The sequence below is a fragment of the Haliotis asinina genome, chromosome 10, assembly GCF_037392515.1.
Source record: "Haliotis asinina isolate JCU_RB_2024 chromosome 10, JCU_Hal_asi_v2, whole genome shotgun sequence".
Lineage (NCBI taxonomy): Eukaryota > Metazoa > Mollusca > Gastropoda > Lepetellida > Haliotidae > Haliotis > Haliotis asinina.
This window is the reverse complement of record NC_090289.1, coordinates 57649766-57660351: the sequence shown is the minus strand read 5'-3', so window position 1 is coordinate 57660351 and position 10586 is coordinate 57649766. Positions and strand designations below refer to the sequence as shown.

At 43.7% G+C, this 10586-nt stretch overlaps 1 protein-coding gene across 1 annotated transcript in view; it reads left to right on the top strand.

The window, feature by feature from the left end:
* The first annotated feature begins 397 nt into the window (after window positions 1-397).
* LOC137298022 (muscarinic acetylcholine receptor gar-2-like) overlaps window positions 398-10586 on the top strand; it is a 111872-nt gene continuing 101683 nt past the window's right edge. Inside the window, exon 1 of the mRNA XM_067830054.1 lies at window positions 398-698. The gene's annotated coding sequence lies outside the window, so the exon portion shown is untranslated. The remainder of the gene's footprint in view (window positions 699-10586) is intronic.

Sequence of the window (10586 nt, the reverse complement as noted above, 5' to 3'; positions counted from 1 at the left end):
ACGCCTGGCAGCCAGGAGGTCTCTTTCCTTCTCAAACTAATATTTGTAACTCGCTAAAAACTATATTACATATATATTTTTCAGGGAGCGGTGGACAGATCCGGGCAGTTGACCGTTGACCCATCCTCATGTCCAGGAGGGCGACGTCACAAGGAACCGACTTGTGCTTGGAACAGAAACATGTGAAACTTGCGGCAAGGTGTGGTGTACGTTTCTGAGACAATAGACTCCTCTGATCTGAAGGGTCCCCATCCTCCCTAGTCCGGACACACACATGTGTATCGCAAACATTCATTCGGAAGTACTCGGGCATTTCCGGAAGTTGCTAGCTACCTGACACCTGAGAAACTCTGAAAGACACTTCAGAACTTTAATGGTCTGCGTAGTAGCCGACATGCCTTCAGTTCATCTTCGCAGTTCGGTCTCGAGGCATGCTTTCACTGTTTCGAGTTGCGCCCAAACGCCCTGAAAACTTCACTTGGAATTCGAAGGAGAAATTTGATCCACTGCTGAGAGAGCTGTCTATAAGTATTCTATCCCGTGTCTGGCCGGAGAGAAAAACAGATGATCCAAGGCTATTGGAGGGAGGGGACGGTATATAGACACATAACCTCAGGGGTTAACGAGGGAGTGTGAAGAACATAGAATAATCCAACAGGGGTCCTGACAGTGCGACCTCCAGACCAGAGGCACAGTGGGTAAGTAGACACTCGTGTCCTTGGTGTTGCATGTTACTTAGCTTCGTCTTTAGATCGTCCTCAAATAAAATATAAAAATGCAGAAATAAAAATATCTTTAGAAGGTTTGTCACTAAGTGACGGTAAGACTTCAAAGGTATCCCCACACCATCAGGTGGCGCCTTGCCGCGTTGCCAGTCAGGGTATCTTAAAAACAGACCGTTATTCTAGATGCCCCGCGTTTCTCGGCAGGCAGGTGTACTTGCAATGACGTTGTAGGATAATCGGTGAACTGATATTGGGTTGAGCAATCGTGTCAGTAGGACCGTTACAACACTTTAGAGGGTCTGGATTTGTCATAAGAACAGACACCAATGTCAACTGTCTATCGAGCGGCTGTTTATGTATGTAATATAACTATATGCCGTGACCCAACTGAAGGGCTCGTCAGTGATGTTTTACTGGATGGTATGTTTCTCGGTATTTCACAACATTTTTTTTGTTTATCTTGTAAACTACCCTACCTATACATTCGGGGTTATTAAAATACCATTTCAGCCCATCCCTTGTTTACCTGCATCTGTCTGAATAATATGCATGATACGTTATGGCGTGTGCTATCCTGGGACATGCTGACAGGAAAATGAGTCCAGATTTGACTTAGCTAACGTAACAGCTACATGAATGGGCATCCAGCGCGATTGCTCCTGACAACAGACAGTCTGACGAGCGTCCGTCTGTAGGGCTCGGTGACAAATGGAGGTCGCTGCTGTTTCAAGGTACATGTAATTACTTGACTTGAAACACGTCCGTCGTATCATGTTAATACGCAGGTGTATTTTCGTATTTGGAATTATTTGTGGGGGCAAGAGTGACTCAGTAATTATTTGTGGGGGCAAGAGTGACTCAGTAATTATTTGTGGGGGCAAGAGTGACTCAATAATTATTTGTGATGACAACTAGATCACATTCAGCTGAACCATGTGAGTGGAATATATTTTATAAATGGAGTCAGTGAGGCAGTTATTAGTTTAGTAACACGATCATATTCTTAGGTAATACTAACTTAGCATATACAACAAGGTGAAATGTTCATAGTGTTCCTGACAATTGGTTTCGAACTGCACTCTCGCCTGGGTTGTCCCCTTGACCTGTCAGTTGAATCAATGCTCGTAAAGAGATACTGAAAAAAAAGAAGAAATTGTTAATGTGATTGTAACTGTATGACTCTATAGAATTTTAAATTGATGAATATTTTAACTTCGAACAAAGCAACTCAAGGCAGGATGGCTTGAAGCTCCCGGTCTACACAGGACGGAAATATTCTCTCTATTACGTCACCTCAAGAAAGCCAACGGGATCCATCAACAATCATAGCAAAAACTAATAGACGTTATATCTTTTAAAAATAGCGAAAAAAAAGAAAACCCAAAACGATAGGAGCTTTAAAGGATGTGTTCCTGGAAGGTTGGTACTCATAATACTATCAAGAAGAACATCTTCAAATACGTCTTTGTCGGTGTGTGATGCCGACTGATCTAGAGCAGTGCCAGAACGTCCTGTGATGCATCTCCCTGTGTAAGAAGCTGTCGCTGTAACATCCCTTTTCTTTCCATCGAACACTATAATACTGTCTGGACATACGTGATAATGATGGATAGAAATGACGATCTCCTCAATCCTTGTCAGTGGGAGTCTTCATGTTCCTGGCATTGCTTCATTCTAGCATGGAGAGGCTGATAGGACATCTCTCCTGCTTACATGATTGAAGATGCGGGAATTACGTCCCTGAAATGCAATAAGCCCATTGCCCGTTGCTCTATATTCGGCTCCTAACAGACAATAGAAGGCCGTGTATAGGTGACTGATTAAATCCAACATGCCATATTTCTTCCGCATCGCTTACTTCGTTATTCGTTTGTCATGAGTTCACTAAGGTTTGGGGGAAATGTTCAGTGTTCTTATAAGTTTAGCATGGCAGTAACGTTAATACCCAGAAAGGTATTTAATGTGTGATTTACCTTACACGACAGTTGGTAGCACATAACACGCTGAGAGTGGCATCCAGTTATCGCTTATACATAATGCTACAATAACCACACTCCCTTTACATTCCCCTGATGCCGTGTGAAGTGTCAAGTATTGGATATCACACGAACTTTCACATTATAATTGTGTGCCTGTAGTTCTGTATAAACATCATTTAGTTTTTGCATGAGATTGCCAATACCTTTAACTGGTTTATTAAAACCCTCATGATATATAGGAAGTGAATGAATTACAGCTCATCCCCTCCCAGGTAGCGTAGAATCCCCAAGCTATACGCCTTCAATCTCTAACTCCACAGAGCATCAGTTTCGCGGTGCAAAAAGTCTTCTAGTGGTTATAGAATATTTGGAGAGCACTTCTGACTGGCAACTCGCAATTATGAACAAATTGACTCATAGGGATGAAGCTTTGCTCAATCTGTACGTGGTGCCTACTCCCGTACTGTGGAGCCGTGCCTCGGCGTTCTTTTGATGAGACAAGACAGCGACTTTAGCAATGTCTGCCACAAATTCTTGGACCACAGGTCCTTCTTGTATCCCTCTTGGTCCCGCCATATGTTTGCATTACGGAATCACTGCATAAATGAGGGCAAAAACAACACCATAACGTTGTAAGAACGTGTGACTCTCGACTTGACAAACAGCACAGTCCAGTTTGTGTGAAGGGAGAGGACGTTGATCAGCACGAACAGAGGCTTCTGAGGACATCGATGTCAGGTTTACGTAAACGAATGTCGATTACCTATTACTATCCAACCGATAAGACGCTATGCCTAGGCCTCTCTTTATCTCGATATATACTTCCAGACTACATTTTCTAAAGGTTATGCAGTATTGTTAATGTAGAAAGGGTACTGGAATATAAATAAGCCATGGAATTACCTTCTTGATATATATCGGGACTTTTCAGGAGCGTCCTCTGTACCGTTTGCTTCGTTGATTGTAGCGCTGAGCAGGTAATGATGTAGCATTTCACGGAAGTGGCGGTGCTCAAGTCGCAAAAGACGATTCAGTGGGGATGATCTTAACATCTGTACATTAGTATAACAATATTTCAGAGAAGAAACACTGCAATATAAAGTAATATTTTGTCTCTTAACTAAACCCCTTAGCCAAAATAAAAATTTGCTATAGCCTCCTGAAGGAAGGGGTGTGCTATGGGGGGTGGGGGTGGGGGGTGGGGGTGGGGGTTGGGGGTGTGTGTGAATGTCAAATTCAATATACATGTAGATCTGTGAAACAAGATACGCCCATACCGAAACATATGTCCACCGAATCCGCTGACACCACCATAAGCCTTTCGTAGCATGGGGCCCCGATCCATGGAGTACGTCTTCTGTCGGGTTTGAATCTTCAGTCCGTCCCGATTAAAACCCGTGGTGAAACACCGGGATAGTATTAAACCCTAATGTTATAACGGCCAAGGCTTCGGACCTGATCTAAAATGAAGGACGAAATCAAGTTCTCACAACATTCCCTCAAGGGTCCAGCTAGAATCAACGATCTTAAACTGAAACCCCGTGTGACAATAGCACCAGAGCTGATATCGTTTAGTGCAGGTGATGATGAGCTGTGTGAGGCATGCATGTACAGGTCAACATATTCAATACTGAAGAAATAACTCACTGCAAGGTGTTTTATGCCCAACGGGGACCGCAGCACGTGACATGTCATATTTAACATTTTCTCATCGTTTCACGGAGCGCGTCCGAAATGAAACTACTCTCGACTGGGACATGCGTCGGAAGTCGAGTTAATTTGAATGTTAGAGTAGAACGTGGAAACAGAATGCAACAATCACGCTGCTTTGTTCTCCAGGGGATCTGAACTCTACATAAACCAGGTTGTCACGTCTTCTGTCACAGCGTCAGGATAGTGTTGCTCAAGTCCGTCATCGTAGTTACTGGGAAGTTGGCCAACCCGGAAATGGTGCAGCAGAGCAGCTGAAGCACAGGGAACAACAGAAGGGGCTGAGTAGATATACCCGACCGTTGCATTGCATGTGAGGTAAATTCGTGCACACACGAATCCACCAGATTTGTGTGTGTGTTTCCTGTAACAATATTGTGTTACTGAGGTAGGCAAGGCAGGCTTGTAAATGGTCCACAAAGGAGAACATTTTCTTCGCAAGAGGCTTAAGCTGGGCATGGATTTGGTACTTGTAAGTTCAGATTTTCTCCTTTATTCATTGACTAAGGTTAAAGCCTGAGATTAACATGCATTAACTGCATTTTACGTCGTGTATTTTGCCATGTTCTAATGCAGTACACTGAAATCCCCCAAGTTCCGACACACGGTGTGTGAGTGTATCTCTCATAGTGTTGTAATAATACATACAACAACTTCTATACCCCATTGTTCTCTCACAGGGACTGGTGGTATTTGTTTGAAGTGAAGGTAAATTGTTGAGTGCTTTCAACGGATACCTGGCAGGTATGGTTCTTTGCAAGGTCAGTTGGGACAGTTACAGTACTCGTTTTGACTTTGATGATTGGATACAGATTGGATACAGAAAAGTCCAGGCAACCTCTAACAACATTCAGTAAAGAGTCAGTTTTAAACCAGTTGACAGTAACACGTTTCTCACAATTAATATGCAACAGCGCCTTTTTGGATGCAATGAGTACCGGATATTTTGCATGCTGTTGTTGTCGCTAAGACCACTCACTGCGCAGTTCATCGAGACGGATTACTCTATGATGTTAATGCATTCTTACAGGAATAATCCCCTAATTCATTAAAGTTTCCAAGTGTAATCGTTGTGTAAACGCCATATTCTCCCTTAATGATATAGCTATCGTTGTCGTGTTCAAGCATGAAAACAAGGTGAATGACTTACAATATTAATATCTGAAGCCACAAGATCCTTCCTCATCCGTCAACACCACCTTGAAGCTCTGTAAGTCACTGACTCCGAATTAGTCACGTGAGATGTGTTTGAAGTCTTCGGCTCGATTGCCGCAATTCCTTGTTTTAAGTCACTGAATAGGCATTTAAAGTCTTGTAAAGGCGTCGCCACTCACAGATGTAGTATAGTGGAGTAGGTCCATGACTTTCGTTGTTCTTGTTTTGTTCCTTAACATTGACTTCCATTTCAAAATTCGTTTTCGTTTATTGCCTAGAACTGTGTAAACTGGCTGTTCTGTGTAAAGCTGGTGCCTTGAATAATGTACTCCTGGCTGCATATTTCCGAGGTGGGGTGTTGCTCGGGGACATACAGAAAGGGGAAGACATTACATAGGAAGTGGCCTGAGCATCACAGAGCCACTTACCTACTTTATATCATGTTATGTTAAGTATAAAAAACCGTGATGGATTTCAGCGGTCCCCCCTGGTACCCAAGCACTGCCTCTTGCAGGGTTATTTACACGAGACTCTGTATATATCAGAGGGTTTGGAAATTGGTTCGAGTATGCGTGAAGACTCATCCTAAAAGGTTATAATAGAAAACTCCTATATGTGAATATGGCTGTCCTCAGACGGTTTTCGATGAAGACTACAATGGAGATGGAAAATGGAATATGACTGCAATGGAGGAGACGTCTTGGCGCTTGATGAAATCGGTATTCTGTAAACCCCTTCGACCTAACCTAGTCTCTGTGTCTTTAAGGGAAGAAGAAACCCATCTACATTCATGCAGAACTAAGATCCTGGCGTTGAGAAGGGACGTAATGGTGAGTGAGTTTAGTTTCAAGCAAACTCAGCAGTATGTCAGCTATGTGGCGGGGGTCTGAAAATAATCGACTCTGGACCAGACAATCCAGTGACCAACAGCATGAGCATCGATCTGCGTAACTGAGAACCGATGACAAGTGTCAACCAAGTCAGCAAGCCTGACCACCCGATCCCGTTAGTGGTCATTTACGACAAGAATATTCGCCTTTTATGGCAAGCATGGGTTGTTGTAGGCCTACTCTTCCCCGGACCTTCACGGGTCAGCGACATAATAATGAATCATGATGTCTGTGCAGTTGGTCCTGATGTGCGGTCAACACACGCACGTAGCAAACACGTCTGATGTTAGAGGGCTAGTAGACTAACGTTTGGTCTCTCAATACAGTAACAAATCAAATCCACTTAGGTTGAAAAGAAGCACCTGTGAGATGGGGGATAACGGACCATGACCTTAGGAAACCTAGAATTGCTTCATCCAGGTTAGCATTCCATGGTGGGCATGGTAGTATGGAAACTGATGTGGTTCAGGGACTGGGAGGCAGACTAGCGAGAGAAAAATGGAAGCTTCTGCTTCAGATTAATAATACTGAAGCGTGGGTCTGTTTATACTCATGATGTACAGGGTCACACGCACACTGTGTAGAAATCAAACTCAGTAATGATGTCATTGAATATTAATTGACATAGTTGGCTTGCGGCGATGTCATCCTAGTTTAAACACTGACGGTTTTCACCAAATTATGAAGCAAAGTTCACTCAGAATTTCACCACGTATTCCATTTAACCGATTAAAACAAAGCTTAAGTCAAAATTTTGCAATTATCTGAAACTTTTTGAATTTGTCACGTTTTCCCCGAAGCAAGGATGATATTAGAAAGCAATAAAATACTGATTACAACTAACTTGGCTCTAGCGGTTACTTTGTGCAGATAATGACAGATGTTGCCGTAATGGATAGAGGCTCTAAATGTGATCGCTGGTTGGGAAAGCATGGCCGTGCCTACTTTCGCCACGCCTCGCGCTGCGATGTGGACGTGTTTGTCATCTGCACTCACGCTTGTAGCGATCTGGCTATTTGCCGCCTACTCTCCCTCATGGACAATTTTCCATTTGGAAATGGACGTGGTTTTAAAGGAAATATGTTTTGCAGCACATCAGGAAAGAAATTCCAATTTTGATAACATGGGGCGCATACGTTACGACTTGCAATAAAATGGTTGATGTTTGTTCTCGTGCTATCTTGTCGTTTTTGCTCCTTCTTTGGGCTGATGAATCTGACAATGTAATGTTCACCTAGTACCCTGTTACTCTGTATACACAGGAAGGACATTACCGCGAACAATACCATCTTAATTCATATTTTTCTGGTCCATCCAAAGCAGGCAACTATTGCAGAATCCATTAAGTAACCTTACTGCCTTAATGTATAGGTGGAGTGTGACGGTGTTGTTGAGTGTATTGTTGTGCTTTGGTCAATGGTGACTTCACAGCGGAAGGGGGGACTCTCAAGAATAACCAATGGTAACTTCACAGCGGAAGGGGGGACTCTCAAGAATAACCAATGGTAACTTCACAGCGGAAGGGGGGACTCTCAAGAATAACCAATGGTAACTTCACAGCGGAAGGGGGGACTCTCAAGAATAACCAATGGTAACTTCACATTAGAAGGGGTGACTCTCAAGAATAACCAATGGTAACTTCAAAGCAGAAGGGGTGACTCTCAAGAATAACCAATGGTAACTTCACAGCAGAAAGGGGGATTCTCAAGAATAACCAACGGTAACGTCACAGCAGAAGGGGGGTTCTCTAGAATAATCAATAGTAACGTCACAGCAGAAGGGGTGACTCTCAAGAATAACCAACGGTAACTTCAAAGCAGAAAGGGGGATTCTCTAGAATAACCAACGGTAACGTCACAGCGGAAGCGGGGACTCTCAAGAATAACCAATGGTAACTTCAAATCGGAAGGTATCACTCTCTAGAACAATAAATAGAAACTTCACACAGGAAGGGACGACTCTCAAGAAAAACCAATGGTAACTTCAAACCGGAAGGTATCACTCAAGAATACACAGTTAGGTGTAGTGAGGATGCGTGGCGGGGTGTTGGGTGTCTGGATGTGTGACGGTGTGTTGGGTGTCTGGATGCGTGATGGGGTGTACTCGGTTTGACGAGGACGGGATAGTGTCTAGAGACGTCACGAGGTGTATTAAGTATGGTGAGGCCAGAAGAGAAAGGTGAGGCGTGATGGGGTGTATTAGGTGTTGTGAGGACGGAACAGTATAAGTAGAGGTGTGACGGGGTGTATTAGGTGTTGTGAGGACGGAACAGTATAAGCAGAGGTGTGATGGGGTGTATTAGGTGTTGTGAGGACGGAACAATATACGTAGATGCGTGATGGGGTGTATTAGGTGTTGTGAGGACGGAACTCCGTAGAGGTGTGATGGGGTGTATTAGGTGTTGTTAGGACGGAACAGTATAAGCAGAGGTGTGATGGGGTGTATTAGGTGTTGTGAGGACGGACCTCCGTAGAGGCGTGTTGGGGTGTATTAGGTGTTGTGAGGACGGAACAATATACGTAGATGCGTGATGGGGTGTATTAGGTGTTGTGAGGACGGAACAGTATACGTAGAGGTGTGATGGGGTGTATTAGGTGTTGTGAGGACGGAACAGTATAAGTAGAGGTGTGATGGGGTGTATTAGGTGTTGTGAGGACGGAACAGTATGAGTAGAGGTGTGACGGGGTGTATTAGGTGTTGTGAGGACGGAACAGTATACGTAGAGGTGTGATGGGGTGTATTAGGTGTTGTGAGGACGGAACAGTATGAGTAGAGGTGTGATGGGGTGTATTAGGTGTTGTGAGGACGGAACAGTATGAGTAGATGTGTGACGGGGTGTATTAGGTGTTGTGAGGACGGAACAGTATACGTAGAGGCGTGATGGGGTGTATTAGGTGTTGTGAGGACGGAACAGTATATGTAGAGGTGTGATGGGGTGTATTAGGTGTTGTGAGGACGGAACAGTATGAGTAGAGGTGTGACGGGGTGTATTAGGTGTTGTGAGGACGGAACAGTATACGTAGAGGCGTGATGGGGTGTATTAGGTGTTGTGAGGACGGAACAGTATGAGTAGAGGTGTGACGGGGTGTATTAGGTGTTGTGAGGACGGAACAGTATACGTAGAGGAGTGACGGGGTGTATTAGGTGTTGTGAGGACGGAACAGTATAAGTAGAGGTGTGACGGGGTGTATTAGGTGTTGTGAGGACGGAACAGTATACGTAGAGGAGTGATGGGGTGTATTAGGTGTTGTGAGGACGGAACAGTATAAGTAGAGGTGTGACGGGGTGTATTAGGTGTTGTGAGGACGGAACAGTATAAGCAGAGGTGTGATGGGGTGTATTAGGTGTTGTGAGGACGGAACAGTATGAGTAGAGGCGTGATGGGGTGTATTAGGTAGAGGCTGTGTTTAACATCCCTGATGTTAGTTGTCAGTTTCCAAGTCATTATTTTGAAGACGATGAAATATGTACATGTAAGAATTCAGTTAGGCTCAGACTAGGAATACAGGTTCACCAGGCCGCACGACATAACGATGCTACTGAACACAGCATCCGTGGAGGATCTGTTTATACCGTGGGCAGCTACACAACATCAATTAAACGTCATCATCTCCTCAGACGCTGATGATGATAACCTGATGACATGCGAATTAATACATTTACGTCGACAGCTTCCTCTGTAGTGTTTATGTATATTGTACGTGTAGGGCTCCATTTGTGTTAATTATGATCACTTTGATAGGAAATTAGAGTTAAAAGGTAATTCGCGTCTTCGACTGGTAGTTGACATTAATATGCTAGAAAGTCTTTCATGTATATTAAAGCCCCGAACAGCATAATATCTGTGACAGACGCCTCCTTGAGAGATCGTTATCGGAGCTGAGCTGTAATTATAAGTAAGCGATAGGTAATTAATTCTAAAAACACCTACGTGGAACATTTTATGACAAAGACGAGAGCCAGGGTTTGGAAAACATATGTGTTCTATCTACAGCGAAGCGCTTTCCTATTAGATGGAAAAGTGTGGAAAATAGATAAACGCTTAGTCTCTGAAAATATGTAATGTCGATAGAAATAAATAATTCTATTTCAACTGAAAAGGAACCTGAGAGAAATGGGAGATTGGT